A 19,080-nucleotide genomic window follows, 5' to 3' on the forward strand; every position below is an offset into this window, starting at 1 on the left:
AATCATTTATATGATTTTTTTTAGAAGCCAATATCTCCCATGTTCTGCTCTTCTGCTACTGCACTAGTCAGTCAGTCAATCATATTCATTGAGCGCTTTCTGTGTGCAGAGCACTGTACTAAGGGTTTGGGAGAGTACATTATGACCATAAACGGACACATTCCCTGCCTTCAATGAGCTTACAGTCTAGACATCCTATCTTCCTCTAGATCATTTCCTTCTTTAAAGGAGCCCAACATCCCTTTCCTCAGAGAGTTAACATTCCACTTACCTGGATAAACTCAACACTGTGGGGAAATATTGGTTTGAGACTAGCATGTAGAAAATACAAAAGACCAATGATTCCACCTGAACAAAAGAAGCTTGATGGGTGATTTAAAGGCCTTCAAACACATAGTGGAGAAGCAGTGTGGCTCAGTGGAAAGAGGCCGGGCTTTGGAGTCAGAGGTCAAGGGTTCAAATCCCGGCTCCGCCAATTGTCAGCTGTGTGACTTTGGGTAAGTCACTTAACTTCTCTGTGCCTCAGTTCCCTCATCTGTAAAATGGGGATTAAGACTGTGAGCCCCAAGTGGGGTAACCTGATCACCTTGTATCCCCCCCAGTGCTTAGAACAGTGCTTTGCACATAGTAAGCGCTTAACAAATACCATCATTATTATTATTATTATGTTGCATTCACACAGGGGAGGGTGACTCCATCTCCACAGAAGACAGAACAAAAAGAAATGGAATCTTATAGCAGTATGTGGGCTTTGGGTTAAAGATGGATATCCATTCATTCATTCAATCGTATTTATCGAGTCCTTACTGTGTGCAGAGCACTGTACTAAGTGCTTGGAAACAGAGTGGGATTCTCAGATATTGGAATTGACTACTAAGGGAGTGGTGGAACCCTCTGTTCTGTTGGATTTTGAAAATCAAAATCAATTTTCACTTTTTGGGGTGTGGTTCTGTCTCAAGGATGCTATGGCAAGAACCTTGAGTTCTAGGCTTCAAAAAAAAAGGTGGTAATTTAAGCACTTAACTGACAGGATAGAGAGGTCATGGGTTCAAATCCCGGCTCTGCCACTTGTCAGCTGTGTGACTTTGGGCAAGTCACTTAACTTCTCTGTGCCTCAGTTACCTCATCTGTGAAATGGTGATTAAGACTCTGAGCCCCCTGGGGGACAACCGATCACCTTGTAACCTCCCCAGCGCTTAGAACAGTGCTTTGCACATAGTAAGTGCTTAATAAATGCCATCATTATTATTATTATAATTATATAAGGTAATCAAATCAGACAAAGCTCCTGTCCCACAAGGGGCTATAGTTTAAGTAGAGGGAAAAAAGGTATAGAATCCCATTTTAGAGAGGAGGAAACTGAGGCACAGAGAAGTTAAGTGACTTGCCCAAGGTCACACAGAAGACAAGTAGAGCCAGGATTAGAACCTAGGTCCTCCAACTCCCAGAACTGTGTTCTTTCCACGAGGCCATGCTACTTCTCTAGCATAATGACAGTAGCTGACATTAACCTCTGGTGACTTTATAAACCCTGCAAAAGGGTTAAGGTTCTTTTGCTTAAGAAATTGACCAAATTTCAACACTCAGCCTAACCTTATGCTCATTGTCAGATTCTAGGTTCAGAATGAATTTAACCACAAACTTCTTAAAATATTCTTAATTCATGTCAGTTGCAGTAATGTCCAAAACTAAGGTTAAGTCCTGGAATTCATTTTAGCCTTTCTTCTATCCTATTATCCTCATTCCACTATGAGTCTTCTCAAATTCAGTACACTCAGTATTGCCAGAATGTGTTTCATAACCAATTTGGTTAGAACACAATGATGGATTAGGCAACATTCTTGAATGTCTAGGTATGCAAAGTTGTGTGTATATGCATAGTATTGAGAAGCAGCGTGGCTCAGTGGAAAGAGCTCGGGCTTTGGAGTCAGAAGTCATGGGTTCGAATCCCAGCTCCACTACATGTCTGCTGTGTGACCTTGGGCAAGTCATTTAACTTCTCTGAGCCTCAGTTACCTCATCTGTAAAATGGGGATGAAGACTGTGCGCCTTCTGTGGGACAACCTGATCACCTTGTAATCTTCCCCAGTGCTTAGAACAGTGCTTTGCACTTAGTAAGCGCTTAATAAATGCCATTATTATTAGTATTGGACAGGGAGTGATTACTATAGTGTGAGCTTTCCCTGTCATGGGGTTTTACTATGATACGACCCCAAGTGTTTCAGGATAACTGGGCATAATCAAGGATTTGGCCTCATTTACAGGGGAAATACCACCATCACCAATAGCAGTATGTCAATTTCCTGTTTTAGCTTAACTTTTGACTCCAGTTTCAGGCTCTGTGTCTGCAAAATCTTGGCACCTCTAAAGATTTGGTTGCTGCTGCCAATATGAAGAAGAGAACATCATACTACCATATTTGTGTATGAGTAGTTGTGTTTGAATGTGTGGGCAATGAGGGAGAGTGGATGTGTGAATGAGTTAATTTGATTTGCTATGAAAAATTACTTTTTGACAGTGAAGCATTACAGCTTTACTAGAAGGAGCAGGAGTTAGGTTATCCCAAAACTTGCAATCTGGTAACAGACCTCATCCCGTAACAAACGAAAACAAACAAAATAACAAATACGCCGAGACATTAGTATGTTTTGTGGTACATCGTATTAGTTACACGAAAACTGGCCAAAGTGACCAACACAGCACTCTTCCAGTGAAACTCCCTTTCAGAGTGCCATTACCCCAGGGTTCGATATGGAATCAGATAATTCTTAGTCAAAGTGAGGCCCAGAGTCATAAACAAATGATTAATTACAGTTCACCCGTCCCTAAACCAAATGTCCCTAAAACTCCTCACTCTCAGCTTCAAGGCTGTCCATCACCTCGCCCCCTCCTACCTCACCTCCCTTCTCTCCTTCTACGGCCCAGCCAGCACCCTCGGCTCCTCTGCCATTAACATCCTCACTGTGCCTCTTTCTCGCCTGTCCCGCCATCGACCCCTGGCCAACGTCCTCCCCCGGGCCTGGAATGCCCTCCCTCCGAACATCCGCCAAGCTAGCTCTCTTCCTCCCTTCAAAGCCCTACTGAGAGCTCACCTCCTCCAGGAGGCCTTCCCAGACTGAGCCCCCTCCTTCCTCTCCCCCTCCCCATCCCCCTCGCCCTACCTCCTTCCCCTCCCCACAGCACCTGTATATATGTTTGTACAGATTTATTACTCTATTTTTTACTTGTACATATTTACTATTCTATTTATTTTGTCAATGATGTGCATCTAGCTTTACTTCTATTTATTCTGATGACTTGACACCTGACCACATGTTTTGTTTTGTTGTCTGTCCCCCCCTTCTAGACTGTGAGCCCGTTGTTGGGTAGGGACCGTCTCTATATGTTGCCAACTTGTACTTCCCAAGCGCTTAGTACAGTGCTCTATAAATACGATTGAATGAATGAATGAATGAAAATGAGCATTGCTCCCATCAGTGAAACATACTCCCCAACACTGACAGTTAGCAACAAAGAGAAAGGAACGTTCTACAAGAGCTTGGATGGACTCATTTCAGTGAAACCAAAATATGAAAGTTGACCACGGGGGGAACCAAATAAGAGCAAGAACTACAGATGCACCAAACCATAGCATTTTATTGATTATCCTCAAGCAGTAGGTCTTTAATGTCCAAAAGTACTGTCCTAAGCCCTGGGGTAAATGTAGTATAATCAGGTCAGACACAGTCCCTGTCCCATAGGGACCCCACAGACTGATTAGGAGAGAGATGGGGATTTGATACCAATGGGGCAGATGAGACACCCTGAGAAGGGGATCCCCATCCCTAAACTCTTGTGATCCCCAAGTGGGACAGGGATTGTGCCCTACCTGATTAACAGATAACTGCCCTCCCTGACTTCAAAGTCTTATTGAAGGCACATCTCCTCCCAAGAAGCCTTCCCTGAATAAACCCTCCTCTGATCTTCTTCTCCCTTCTGCACCACTCTTACTTGCTCCTTCATTCATCCTCCCATCCCCACAGCACATATGTACATCTGTATATATAATAATAATAATAACGATGGCATTTATTAAGCGCTTACTATGAGCACTGTTCTAAGCGCTGGGGAGGTTACAAGGTGATCAGGTTGTCCCACGTGAGGCTCATGGTTTTAATCCCCATTTTCCAGATGAGGGAACTGAGGCCCAGAGAAGTGAAGTGACTTGCCCCAAGTCGGGACTTGCCAGGATTTGAACCCACGACCTCTGACTCCAAAGCCACTGAGCCACGCTTCTTTCTCCGTGGTGTCATGGAGATAAAGGATTTTATCTTTTAGCTGACACAGGTAATAATAATAAGAAGAAGAATTATGGCATTTATTAGGTGCTTACTATGTGCAAAGCACTGTTGTAAGTGCTGGGGAGGTTACAAGGTGATCAGGTTGTCCCACGGGGGGCTCACAATCTTAATCCCCATTCTACAGATGAAGTAACTGAGGCCCAGAGAAGTGAAGTGACTTTCCCAAAGTCACACAGCTGACAATTGGCGGAGCCGGGATTTGACCCCAAGACTTCGGACTCTGTAATATATCTGTAATTTATATATCTATTTATATTAATATATGTCTCTCCCTCTAGACTGCATGCTTGCTGTGGGCAGGGAAGTGCCTGGGAAGCAGTGTGGCTTTGTGGAAAGAGCACGGGCTTGGGAGTCAGAGGTCATGGGTTCTAATCTTGGCTCTGCCACTTGTCAGCTTTGTGACCCTGGGCAAGTCACTTCACTTCTCTGTGTTTTAGTGACCTCATCTGTAAAATGGGGATTAAGACTGAATCCCACGTGGGACAACCTGATTACCTTGCATCTACCCCAGCATTTCAAACAGTGCTTGGCATATAGTAAGAGCTTAACAAGTACCATCATTATTAGTATTTTTAAGCTTTGCACAGAGTAAGCGCTCAATAAATACAATTGAATGAATGAAATGATGTATGGATCACTGCAACCATGGGAGGTATTTTTCCCAACACTTAGTTTCTTAGTATCTATCTAGTATCTATCCCAGCACTTAGTACAGTGCTTGGCACATAGTAAGTGGTTAATGAATGCTACAGTTATTTTTATTATTAGGCATTCAAATAGGCTTCCACAGAGTATCAAAAGAAATACAGTATCATATGGAATATAGTGGAGGTAGGGGTGAGGCCGCCTCAGGGAAGCGAAATGTCTGAAGCCTGACATGCTTGCGGAGTTTATAATCTAATGAATATACAAAAGCAAGTCCTACAGAAAGAACCCTGCCACTAGATATGCAGGTGAAGCTAAAAAACCAGTAGTAGCTTGTTCAGGATTGTCAAAATTGAAGAGATCCAAGGATATGCTGACTGTCAGCAAACTAAATGCCTCTCCTTATCCCTAAAAAAGCTATTTGGCTCTGTATCAATGAAGATTACAGATAAGAAACTGTCTTTATGTGTTCACAATATGGAGTTGATTGTTAATCTCACATAGGTCAGGTTATCTCCCCCAACACACACACACACACACATACGCATGGATAAGATTTAACCATTAGTAACATCACCTTAGAAAACCGGAATAATATATCAGTTGATGATAGGCAAATGGGTGGTATTTATAGCTATAAATTTATATTCATATACATATCGATATATCTAGTTATATACATCTGTATTCATTCATTCATTCATTTTAGACTGTGAGCCCACTGTTGGGTAGGTACTGTCTCTATATGTTGCCAACTTGTACTTCCCAAGCGCTTAGCACAGTGCTCTGCACATAGTAGGCGCTCAATAAATACGATTGATTGATTCATTCATTCATTCATTCATTCAATCATATTTATTGAGCGCTTACTGTGTGCAGAGCACTGTACTAAGTGCTTGGGAAGTACAAGTGGGCAACATATAGAGACGGTCCCTACCCAACAACGGGTATGCACTGTCCATATGCAAATAAATATATAGTTATAAATCACTATCTGTATAAATAGAGATGTAGATATGCATAACCATAATCAACTTGGTTTCTAAAGAGTATGATTGACTTCAGTTTGATCCCATACGTTGTCACAGAACTTATGCAGTTCTCCAATTTTTTTTTTATCACTAGTACACACAATTTTCATAGTCTCTCATTTCTTCCGTCTTTACTGTCCTTAGACTTCCTAACTTTTTTCTCTCACACTTCAAAATACATGTCTAATTGTCAATACAAATAAGTGAATATTATATCCTTTCAGCACACAAGGGGGGGACAGGTAAGTGAAGGAAGCAACTGGACCACAGAGTTAGAATAGGAAACTTGAATAACACAGGGAGATAATTTAACAGGAAAAAAAATGAGTTCTTTTTCTCAAAATTCATAAGGGAAATCTGGAGTGAAATGCTAGCAGTGGAACTAATTTTCCAGGTGAGAGTAGCAAAAACTGAAATCATTATAATACTGCATAAAATCTTAAATCAGCTAAAACACACTAAAAACAAGAAAAAGTTCAAGGATAAATAAAGTACAAAAGTTCTGAAGAAAAAAACGATGATTCACAGAGCTAACTGATATAAAGATATTAATTTCAGATAATATTGAAAAACTACAGAAAAACACCAAAAGTCTTTCAAAAGACATAAAATGATTCAGAATTTATAAGGTCTGGGTATTGTAAACCTTTAATGAATAAGCTGCCACAAATATAAATCAACAGGAAAGGCAGACTGGAGCATCATTCTCCCCTACCCGCCACCCCCAAAAAAGGAAAAACAAAGTCTCTCCATGGTCTCTAGATTCCAAATTCCGCTCCACCCAAACAAATCTCCTGAATGCACTTCACAAATTAATCCAGTATATCTATATGCATAATGCACATTAATTAATTAATGATGGTATTTGTTAAGTGCTTCCTACGGGCTTTGAAGTCAGAGGTCATGGGTTCAAATCCCGGCTCCACCAATCGTCAGCTGTTGGGCAAGGCACTTAACTTCTCTGTGCCTCAGTTACCTCATCTGTAAAATGGGGATTAAGACTGTGAGCCCCCCGTGGGACAACCTGCTGACCTTGTAACCTCCCCAGCACTTAGAACAGTGCTTTGCACATAGTAAGCACTCAATAAATGCCATCATTATATGTGAGCCCATTGTTGGATAGGGATTGTCTCTATATGTTGCCGATTTGTACTTTCCGAGCGCTTAGTACTGTGCTCTGCACACAGTAAGCGCTCAATAAATGATTGAACAAAATGAATGAATATTCATTCAATCGTATTTATTGAATGCTTACTGTGTGCAGAGCACTGTACTAAGCGCTTGGGAAGTACAAGTCGGCAACATATAGAGAGGGTCCCTGCCCAACAACGAGCTCACAGTCTAGAAGGGGGAAACAGACAACAAAACAAAACATATAGACAGCTGTCAAAATTGTCAGAACAAATAGAATTAAAGCTAAATGCACATCATTGACAAAATAAATGGAATAGTATGTGCCAAGCACTGTTCTAAGTACATAAATGCTGAGGATCGGCAGAAGCAGCATGGCTCAGTGGCAAGAGCACAGGCTTGGGAGTCAGAGGACATGGGTTCTAATCCTGCCTCTGCCACTTGTCTGCTGTATGATCTTGGGCAAGCCACTTAACTTCTCTGTGCCTCAGTTACCTCATCTGTAAAATGGGAATTAAGACTGTGAGCCCCACGTGGGACAACCTGATTACCTTGTATCTACCCCAAAGCTTAGAACACTGCTTGGCCCATAGTAAGTGCTTAACAAATACTCATTATCATTATTATTATTTATAAATAAGTCCATAAGTACTAGAGATGGCTGATGGGCTTATATGATTGGCATGATTGGGGAGGCATATTGGGGGGATAGGTTTTCAGGAGGGCCTTCAGTATGGGGAGAGCTGTGGTCTGTCAGATTGGAGGACAGAATATTTTTCAAGCCTAGGGAACAGCATGAACAAGGGCACAGAAGCAGGAGGGTGGAGAGTGACTAATTATAATGTATTCAGTTCTATCTATCTATTCTCTTCTATTATGTGTTCTGCTAAATAGCATTAATTGAGTAACTGATTAAAGAGATCAGGAGGGATCGACCAGAGGTAGGAGGAGAACCACAATAAAACAGCAGCAGAAAAACCAAGGTTAGTTAGTGATTCACAGGAAGGGGGAGGTCTAGTGTCAAAGGTAGCTGAGCAGTCAAAGAGGATTAGGACAGAAGAGAATCCATTATAGTTTTCAAGAGGGAGATCATTGGTGACCTTGGAGAGAGGAGTAGACTGTAGATGGAGAAGCAGCGTGGCTCAGTGGAAGGAGCCCGGGCTTTGGAGTCAGAGGTCATGGGTTCGAATCCCAGCTCCACCAATTATAAGCTGTGTGACTTTGGGCAAGTCACTTAACTTCTCTGGGCCTCAGTACCTCATCTGTAAAATGGGGATGGGCTTATATGTGAGACCCCTGTGGGACAACCTGATCACCTTGTAACCTCCCCAGTGCTTAGAAAAGTGCTTTGCACATAGTAAGCACTTAATAAATGCCATTATTATTATTATCATATAGACTGTAAACTCCCTGTGGGTACTGTGGGTAAGGATCATGTCCACCAACTCTGTTATATTGTATTCATAAAATGGCTTAGTACAGTGCTTTGCACACACAGTAAAGGTTGGAAAGCAGATTGTGGGAGGTCAAGATGTTGGTGGAGTGGAATTGAAGGCATCAAGTGTTCACAACCTGTTCAAAGAGTTTGGATGGGAATGAGGGGAAGGAGGGAGGGGTAGGGAGAAAGTTTAATGATATGGAATGAACCTTTTTTTTTAGGATAGGGAACAGTTCGGTGTCCAAGTAATTGACTGATTAACTCCCTGATCCATACGAAGCCAAAATCCAGATTAAAAAGTCATCAAACGACCCAAGTAACTTAAATACAATCACATGCCCATAAATTCATTTGGAAATGCCTCTTCCAAAGCAGCTCCTGAAGTTAGCATTCATAATGTTACCCTACTATGTTATAATGTTGGACTCTTGGTCTGAGTATTAGCTTCAAGCTTCTCCATCTAGAGCATGTTGAGGAGTCACTCTAATCCTTTTCTCCTGAGACTCGGGGTTTCCACTTCTTTCTCCTGACTTTCTTCATGTGTAGACTCATCCCAGGTCTGCTTGAGGCTACTGGGCCAGAACTCAAGAAGCTATTAATATGACCTATCCTCCAAAGCCTCTTTGAAATCAAGCAGTATCACCAGCCTCTTTCATTCTGAGTAAAAGAATGAGGAGATTATAGAGCTCTCTTCTTAGCTGACACCTGACAAATCAAGTTTTCCATTGCACATAATTGGATGGTAAGAAATTTGGACAGCCCCTAGCATTTTACAGATTTTTTTCTTGCTCTCTGATCATAGTAGTTCATAAAATACATGACTGGAAAAGCAAAGAAGCCAACACTTCCTGTCAGTCACTAATTCTGTGAGAATCCATAATTTGGCCATGTGTCTTTCAGTCACAGAGAGGAACTGACAACAGTAGCTAATGTACAGGCTACTCAACCAAAGAATAATGGCTGCCAGTACTGAGGAGCTCTGAAGACATTTTACAGATGTGTAGAGTGTTCATTTCAAATATTTAGTTGTCACGATAAATGACATTTGAGGACAAAGACCAGAAACTAAATTGTCTCTATCTTGCCAATTTCTACTCCGTGGTCATAATGTTGTCAAACATAACCAAAGAAATGGTCAGGTGCGTATATTTTATTTCACTTGGACGATTGCTATAGAGTGAATACTAAACACCACAGAGTTTCCAAAAGACCTGCCTCCTGAACCATTTCGGTTTCCAAGCTCTCCTGGGTTTACAACAAGGGAAGCAAGATTTTCATTGAAATCAGTACAGAAAGCAAGATTTCCCAGATGAAACTATAATTATCCTATTTTTAAAAGGGAAATGCTAGACAAATTAGCAGTGTGTGACACCAGTTGAAATTATGTCACCCTTTGCTGAATAGCGGTTTAATTTCAGGCAAATTTAACTGTGTGATTGAGTGGCAATTAAGGCTAGTAGGATCTGCTAGTGTTGGGTTAAAATAATTTGTGAGGCTTAATTAATTGGTACAACAACTGATAGCCTGTCAAATTGGCAAGTAAGTTCATTGATCTTAAATTTCAGCTGAGTGCCAGTGAAAGATTGACTAAACAATTTGTGGACTGTGACAGAGAGAGGACTAGAGATAAGTAACCCTTGTGAAGGCAGAGTGGAGTACATAGCACCATAAGAGATAAAACGAAGACTGTAGTTTCAAAGAAATATTACACCTACATATCACTGGAGACAAGATCCCAGGAGTCAAGCAATCTATCCTCTTCAATGCTCTGTACATGAGACATTTTTTATATATATTTAATACCCTCCCACTTTTTCGTTTCCACAGTGCACACAATAAAAGTCAGAATATGAGCAGCACATATTTCAAACATGAAAGTAAAGGATGCCCTCAATCTGGGTGAGTACTTCAAGGAGAAAGCATGTTGTTACCCCATGCTCCCCTGAATTTTGTACTGGTACTCTCCGGCTCCTGGGTTCCAACTGGTCCCTGACATCTGTCCACTGCCCATTTTCTGTTTGACTGGACGAGTGACAAGCAGAAGGGTCTTTTAAGAATGGATAAGAATTTTTACCTGAGTTGCATGACTGCTGCTTTGTGGAGGAACATCTGAGAGGTAAACAATGAAGTTAGCACCTGTGGCTCCACTGAATCTTTAAAGCATTTTTGCTGCCCACCTGCTTTTATGGTTTCCCACTTCAGTTCCCCAAGTGGAGTTGATGGGCTATGCTGCTTTCACCCATTCTCTAACATCAGTCAGTCAATCAATCAACGGTATTCGTTGAGTATCTACTGAATAATAGGCTTGGTGGAGGATAACGTTATCAAGGCACAAGTTCTCTGCCCTCCAGCATCTGATCATTTAATGGGGGTTGTGGGGTGGGGGGGACACAGACAAAAAATATTTACACCTAGTGCAAGCGGGAAGCAATGCAGAAAAGCAGTGCAGCCAAATGGAAAGAGCATGAACCTGGAAGCCAAAGGGCCTGGGTTCTAATCCCAGCTCCTCCACTTTGTGACCTTGGGCAAGTCACAACTTCTCTGTGCCACAGCTTCCTTATCTGTAAAATGGGGAGTAAATTCCTGCTCTCCACCCACTTAAACCGTTAGACCCATGTGGTAAAGGGACCTGATTATCTTGTGTCTACCCCAGTGCTTAGCATAATGCTTGGTGCACAGAAAAGCACACAGGAAATGCCACAATTACTGTTCGCACAGAACGAAAAAATAAAAAATAAAATAACCCGATATACAGACCACTGAGGAGAGAAGGAAAATACACCAAGTACTTAGGGTGGGTATTGGATTGATGCAGCTAAGGTGTTGTGAATTAATCGGGGGTTTTGTGGAAGAGTTGGGATTGTAGAGGGTTTTAAAGAAAGGGAGAGCTGCGGTCACATTGATGGTATGATATAGCCAGCAATTTCTTTGATGCTGGTGGGTCCAGGCTCATTGCTTGTGTTTTGTCTTGTTGCTTGATATTAAATATTGTACAAAGTTGGCATCGATGGAATTATTCCATGCATTAAGTATGCTATCTTTGGTAAACCCAGCTCTCACAGCCATGAAAAGTTTGGAAACTGAAATTTATTTTACATTCAACCGAGAAAGGAAAGTCTTGGTGTCACTGGAGAATTGTGTGCGTCAGTGACAAGTTATTAACCCTCTATTAATTATTCACATGAATATAGATATGCACAGCTCCAATTATGAGACTGAGTCCAAGCTTGCCTAAAGCAATACCATTCACAGATTTAGTGCCTGAATATTGCACAACTCTCACTAATTCATAAGGTCCTTGTGGGCGGGGAACATGTCTACTAACTCTGTTGTACTCACGCAAGTGCAGTAGATACCATTGATTGATTGATGGGACGAGGATTCATGGTAGGGGAGGCTGAAAGTGTGGCAGAGGGAGCAGAGGGAACTTGATGGAAAAGAGAAAGAAGGTCTTAGAAGAGGCCAGGCCATAATGCAGGGGCAATACAATGGTTTCTCCCTCTATCTGGAGCTCTTCTCCTTACTGCTCCTGGACGCCTCTCTGTTTCCAGTTCTCTCTGTTTCCAGTTCTGGATGTTGATTCATCCTTCAATGGGTAATTGCTGAGCATCTCTAGTGTGCACAGCACTGACCTAAGGGCTGAGAAAATGTGCAAGGAAAGCTACATTGGATACATCTTCTGACACAGTAGATCACAATTAAAAATGCTTAGACTTGTCCAGATGAGACTCGTTCAAAGAGGATGCCAAATTTTACCTGCACAAAGAGCAAAATGCTTCTGAATATGATGACCTTTCACTAGCACCTTTCTCATCTTCCCTGCCACCTGTATCCGCATCTGTGTTCTGGACTGTGTCAATGGATTACACGAAAAATAAAGTTCATTCATGACAAGAATAGTATCTATAGGGCGATTGGACACTCAAAACAATGTAGGCTTGCCCAGAGTGACCAGGTACTAATAGTAAAATGATAATGATAATGTAACTCCACATCAAAAAACAGTCTAAAAGTAGAGTGCAGTGGAGGAAAAGATTAAACTAAACCTACTCCCCTGTCCAGCCAGACACATACAAAAAAAGTTTACGTTTGCCTAGCAGTTCTGTGGGCTGGAGGAAGGGGATGTATTGCTTGCAGTGTTTGGCAACAAGGTATTTTTATATGTCATTAAATGTATTTAAAATATCATCATAGCAAGAAAATATGCACCACATCATGGAACATTACAACCCAATGAAACATGGAGAATGGCAGATGGCCTTAAAGAAGTATGGGACTATATGACATTAAGTGGCCAAGCACTGTGTCAAAAATCACAGCATGGAGGGAATCAAGAATTCCTGTGGAAGGATCAAGTACGTGAATGGTGCTGGGGATACTTTCTTCTGAAAAGAATATCCCTCTTTATAGTGACACCTTTGAGTTATTGAATTTTCAATCAGAACTTCAAGTCCAACACTGTTAATTAGGAACAAAGTGGCAGTATATCACAGCTTGGTGCAATGGAAATGACCTTTTATGTCCATTCCATACGAAGAAGTGTAGAAAACAAAACCAGGTCCTCCAAACTGTATTGGTAGTGGAAAAACTGTCTTTGAGCATATTATTCCTTATATATACACCTATATCTCTATCTACCTAAAAATATATGCAGATCCCCTTTACAGTATATCTCTTACAGTGGTGATTGTGCTTATTCTACTCTTCTAAACCCTTTCTACAGTGTTCTGCACATGGTAAGTGCTCAATAAATACTGCTGATTGATTGTAGTACCAATATACAGAGCGCCATATATAGACGTGTGTACATAGCTATATAACTATACAGCTATGTGTATAGCTCAATATATACATAGTTTCACGTACCTATCAATATAAATACCTATAAACAGCAACGGTGTTTATTCAGTGCTTACCCTTTGTAGTGCACTGTACTAAGGCCTTGACAGAACTGAATAGAATGAATAGGCACGATACCTATTTTCAAATTTAGAGTCTGACTAAACAAAATCATTTACCCCAATGAACAGACCCTTTGACACAGGTCTGACCGCTACTCCACCAATCTTCAAAGCCTTTCTAAAATCACAGTTCCTCTTAGAGTCCTTAACTGATTGACTATCATTTCCCCACCCTCTACTGCCATTTCAGCACGTCCTTCCTGAACACTTGGGGCCTCTCTCTGGTAGCAGTTATCTTCACACTGTGTTACTTCCCCCTAACTGTAAGTTATTTTAGTTTTCATCTCCCAGGCTAGATTGTTAGCTGTTCAAGGGTAATAGTGATCAAGTTTAATAACTCTATTATACTCTCCCAAGTGCTCTCTTAGTACAGTGCTAGGTACAAAGTGCTCGATAAATATTAATGGATGGATTGATGGATTTATCGACAATTAAGGAGCATTGCCTCACCCTTTCCCCATCGCCAACTGCATAAAGCCTCATAATCATTGAAGGTGTACACTGAGTTCTACATTGTTTAAAGCACAAAACCGTAAACTTAGTGAACATTCAGAGAAAATTCCCCCAAGAAGCTTACATTGTTCTTATCTAGTTGTCTCTATATAATGATTTTATTCACTCAGTAGTGACAGTATGTCCTTTAGCTTTGCCATCTTTTTCATACTGCACACTCTTGGTTTTCTTAGTCCTTTCTTAAATTTTTATTTTGGATAAATAGGGAGTTGATTTTTTTTAAAAAAAAGATACGTTAAATGAGTCTGGTAGTTATGTAAAATCTACCAAAACTCCAACCCAACATTTACACTTCAACCTGACCTGAAATGTATCTGTTTATCAGGTCTATGCTTTAATTGAATCCTCCATTCTGCTGAACTTTCTAGCTGGGTCTGCATCTGATGTTTCAGTACAGTTTACCACAAGACTTGGATAATGATGTACCATACATTTTCACCCCTGTGATCCATTCTATGTTTCAAAAAAAAAAACCCTGAAATGCTCTTCTTTCTACAGAAATGCTCTTTCTACAGAAACGCTCTGGGCATGTCACTCCCCTCCTCAAAAATCTCCAGTGATTGCCTATCAACCTTCGCATGAAGCAAAACTCCTCACTATGGGCTTCAAAGCTCTCCATCACCTTGTTCCCTCCTACCTCACCTCCCTTCTCTCCTTCTACAGCCCAGCCAGCACACTCGGCTCCTCTACCGCTAACCTCCTCACTGTGCCTCGTTCTCGCCTGTCCCGCCGTCGACCCCTGGCCCATGTCCTACCTCTAGCCTGGAATCCACACATCTGCCAAACTAGCTCTCTTTCTCCCTTCAAAGCCCTACTGAGGGCTCACCCCTCCTCCAGGAGGCCTTCCCAGACTGAGCCCCCCCTTATCTTCTGCTCCTCTTCCCCTTCCCATCTCCCCCACTCCCTCCCTCTGCCCTACCCCCTTCTCTGCCCCACAGCACTTGTGTATATTTGTACATATTTATTACTCCATTGATTTTATTAATGATGTGTATATATCTATATTTATTTTGATGATACTGACACCTGTCTACTTGTTTTGTTCTGTTGTCTGTCTACCCCTTCTAGACTGCGAGCCCGTTGTTGGGTAGGGACTGTCTCTATATGTTGCCAAATTGTACTTTCCTCTGCACACAGTAAGCGCTCAATAAATATGAGAGGCAGCGTGGCTCAGTGGAAAGAGCCCGGGCTTTGGAGTCAGAGGTCATGGGTTCAAATCCCAGCTCCGCCACTTGTTAGCTGTGTGACTTTGGGCAAGTCACTTAACTTCTCTGTGCCTCAGTTACCTCATCCGGAAAATGGGGATTAAGTCTGTGAGCCCCACATGGGACAACTTGATTACCTTGTATCTACCCCAGCGCTTAGAACAGTGCTTTGATAAATGCCATTATTATTATTATTGAATGAATGAATGAATGCAAGATTAGGACTTTCATCTACTGTAGCCAATGAATATTCAACTAAAATCATGAGGCTTTAGTATAATTAATCATTTTAATGTCTGTCTCCACCTTTAGATTATAAGCTCCTTGTTGGCAGGGACTAGGTCTACCATCTCTGTTACGTTGTACTCTCCCAAGTGCTTAGTACAGCGCTCTGCACACAGTAAGTGCTCAATAAATATGATTGACTGAGAGTGGAAGTAAGGCCAATAAGAAGTGAAATCTTTCATCCCAAAGGTAAATAAGAAAAATCTCACTGAATCACCACCCCATTCTGAAACTGAAGATTGTTCGATTTTTCCAAAATACGTTCTTGTAGAAGGAGACTATGCTAGGACTTGTCATATGTGATAGAATCTCTGCTCATTGGTTCACAGAACACCTAGTCCACGGGGGAGGTGTGGAGATTGACTCACACAGGGTTTTTTTTGCCTAGATCTTAACTCAAGTCCATTCAGGAGTTGAAAGATCCCAGCTGGCGGTTTTCTGGCCTATTAGCTTTGGGCAGCCTGACCTTCCCAGTTCTCATGCCCTACCCCTACCCCTCTTTCGAATTTTCACCCACATTTTTGCCCTCAGTTAATCAGTCAATAGTATTTACTGGGTGCTTATTCTGTGCAGGGCATTGTACAAGTGCTTGGGAAAGCATAATACAGCAGAGTTGGTGGACACAGTCCCTGCCCACAAGGAGGTTGCAGTCTGTAAGGAGGGATCAAAAGGCAAAGTTGGTAACTTTGGGGGTAAATCCTCATGACTGCTACCCCTGCCCTGATGGGGAACCTTATCAGGTTCTCATATGCTCTCATTTGTCATCAACTAACCTGTGCGTCATTCCTGTATGCTGGAGGGTACAAAGGACAAGCTAGGACAAGAAAGAATTTGCATACTAACCTCCACATGTCATTTTTGCTTATGTCCCTTTGATTTCACGTTGTGTTTAGTCACCAGAAGGCAGACACTCAACTGGGATCTTGATTTTTAGCCTATCAAGGTCACATAGGCACACTCAGTAGCGATACATTCATTGAGGATACAGGGAAAACCTTGCATACATGGGAAAACCTAGTATGTAATTTGTTAACTGCATAGGGTTCCAGAGAAAGATACTATTCCAATAATAACCAATAGCAAAACTAGCAAATAATTTTATTGGTATTTTCAGAAGGACCACTGCCTCTACAAGGGGCCTGACAAAGAGTAATACTATCCAATTTGCTTCAATTTCAGTGTACCTTTGCTAGGTCATTTTGCCTAGTCGCTGCTGTATGACTTCTGGCAAGTTACCTATTCAAACAATCTATGGTACACGGGCATTTACGGTGTATAGAGCGCTGCACTAAAATCTTGGGAGAAAATAACATGATAGAGTTAGTAGACCCAATCCCTGTCCACAAGGAATTTACAGACTAGAGAGGAGTTTACAGACCAGAGGGGAGTGTCTCGGTGCCTCAGTTTCCTCATCTGTAATATGGTAAATTAAATATCTGTTTTTCCTCCTCGTTGGATTCCGAGACCAGTGACTCCTGACCCATGGCCAGGGATTGCTTCTGATCTGACTGTAGTGGATTCATCCCAGCACTTGACACAATGCTTGGCATATAGAAAGTGCTTACTCAATGATTAAATGGTATTTATTTATTTTTATGGTATTTGCTGAACACTTACTATGTGCCAGGCACTGTACTAAGCTCAGCGGTGGACACAGGCTAATCAGTTTGGACACAGGCCATGTCCCACGTGGAGCTCACAGTCTTAATCCCCACTTTACAGATGAGGTGCGGCACAGAGAAGTTAATTGACTTAACCTAGGTCACACAGCAGATAAGCGGCAGAGTCGGGATTAGAACCCTGGTTCTTCAGACCAGGCCCTTGCTCTATCCATTAGCCTATGCTGCTTCCATTATTATTGAGCACTTACTGGGAGCAGAGCACTGTACTAAGCACTTGGGAAAGTACAATACAGCAGAATTGGTAGACACATTCCCTGCCTATAAGGAGTTGGCAGTCTGGAGGGGAGACAGACACAAATATAAAGAAATAAATTTCAGATATGAACGTAAATTGGGTGGGGCTAAAGGTAGGGTATCAAGTGCCTAAAATGTACAGATGCAAGTGCACAGATAATGCAGAAAGGGCAAGAAGTAGAGGAAAGAGAACTCAACTGGGGAGATGCAATTTTAATAAGGCTTTGAAGGTGGGGAGAGTGGTCATCAGTCATATATGTAGAGGGAGGGAATTCAGGCCAGAGGAAGGACATGGGCAAGGGATCAGAGGCAAGGTAGTTTTGATTGAGATTGATGTCCTGGGAGTCAGAAGGACATGGGGTTCTACTCCGGACTCAGCTACTTGTCTGCTGTATGACCTTGGGTAAGTCACTTAACTCCTCTTTGCCTCAGTTACCTCATCTGTAAAATGGGTACTGAGATTGTAAACCCCATGTGGGACATGGACTATGTACAACCTGATTAGCTTGCATCTACCCCAGTGCTTAGTACAGTGCCTAGTAGATAGTAAGCACTTAACAACTATCATTTAAAAAAAATCAGGAAATGGAGGCAGCGGATGTAGATGTCACTCAAAAATTTGGTTAAGAATTTTAGGAAGGTAGTGGGGTGATGACTTGAAGGAACCATGGGGTCAAGGAAGGACTTTTTTAGGATCTGTCTTATCATGGTTATCATTAGTATCATTATTATTATTTCTATGAAGTGTCAGTATATAACCCATCTTTGACATGTGCCCATTTTGGTGATTGTTGGAGACTACAATTCATGATGAAATGGAGTTCTGTTTCCCAAATACTAAAATGACTAGCAAACAACAGGTGGTTGGCATCTTTTCCTTTTTTCTGAATTAATGAGCTAGAGTTTACCCTTGCTTTTGTCAGTCAGAGCATTTCAAGCATTTTCATGCTAATTATTTTAATGTGCTTATTTATGTTACATTTACTGAGGATTCTACCCTGAAAATTACCATATGAATTAAGTGGGGTTTTTTTTTTCAAAAAAATTCCTATTCATTCTGGAGGAACTACAATCCCGAAGAATAAGAAATCCTTTTATGCCCTAGTCGCCGAACCAAACCTTCACCAACTGGTGACACGGAAAAACAAACCTGATTTATAATTATATAGCTAAACCTACTTTTTAAAGGACTATAAAACTGTCATCAGTGAAATAAAAAGGCACTGCCATTTTTTCATAATAAAATGCAGCGTGTGCTGGTGCCCGGTTTATCATAAAATCCAGTTGAAAGGGAGCTTGAGAGGTCATCTAAGTGCAGGCTTCTGCCTCTGGGCAGGAACACTCAACCCTTCCAGAGATGTGAGACATTCTCCTGTTTAGGAAAACCTCCAGAGAGAGAGAATACAGAGCCTCTACTGGTAACTCAATCCAATATTTATATTTCCTCGTTATCAGGATATTCTACTTTTATCTAACCCAAATCCCTCACATGGCAGTTTTCAGATTAAATTAATTTTCTCCTATTCTGTCCTCAGTGGACCTCTGAATCAATTAGAGTGACTCTCTGTGGATGATGCTTCATGATTTTGAAAACTCCCCTTTCTTGTCTCCTATC

The sequence above is a fragment of the Tachyglossus aculeatus genome, chromosome X4 (assembly GCF_015852505.1).
Source record: "Tachyglossus aculeatus isolate mTacAcu1 chromosome X4, mTacAcu1.pri, whole genome shotgun sequence".
Classification (NCBI taxonomy): domain Eukaryota; kingdom Metazoa; phylum Chordata; class Mammalia; order Monotremata; family Tachyglossidae; genus Tachyglossus; species Tachyglossus aculeatus.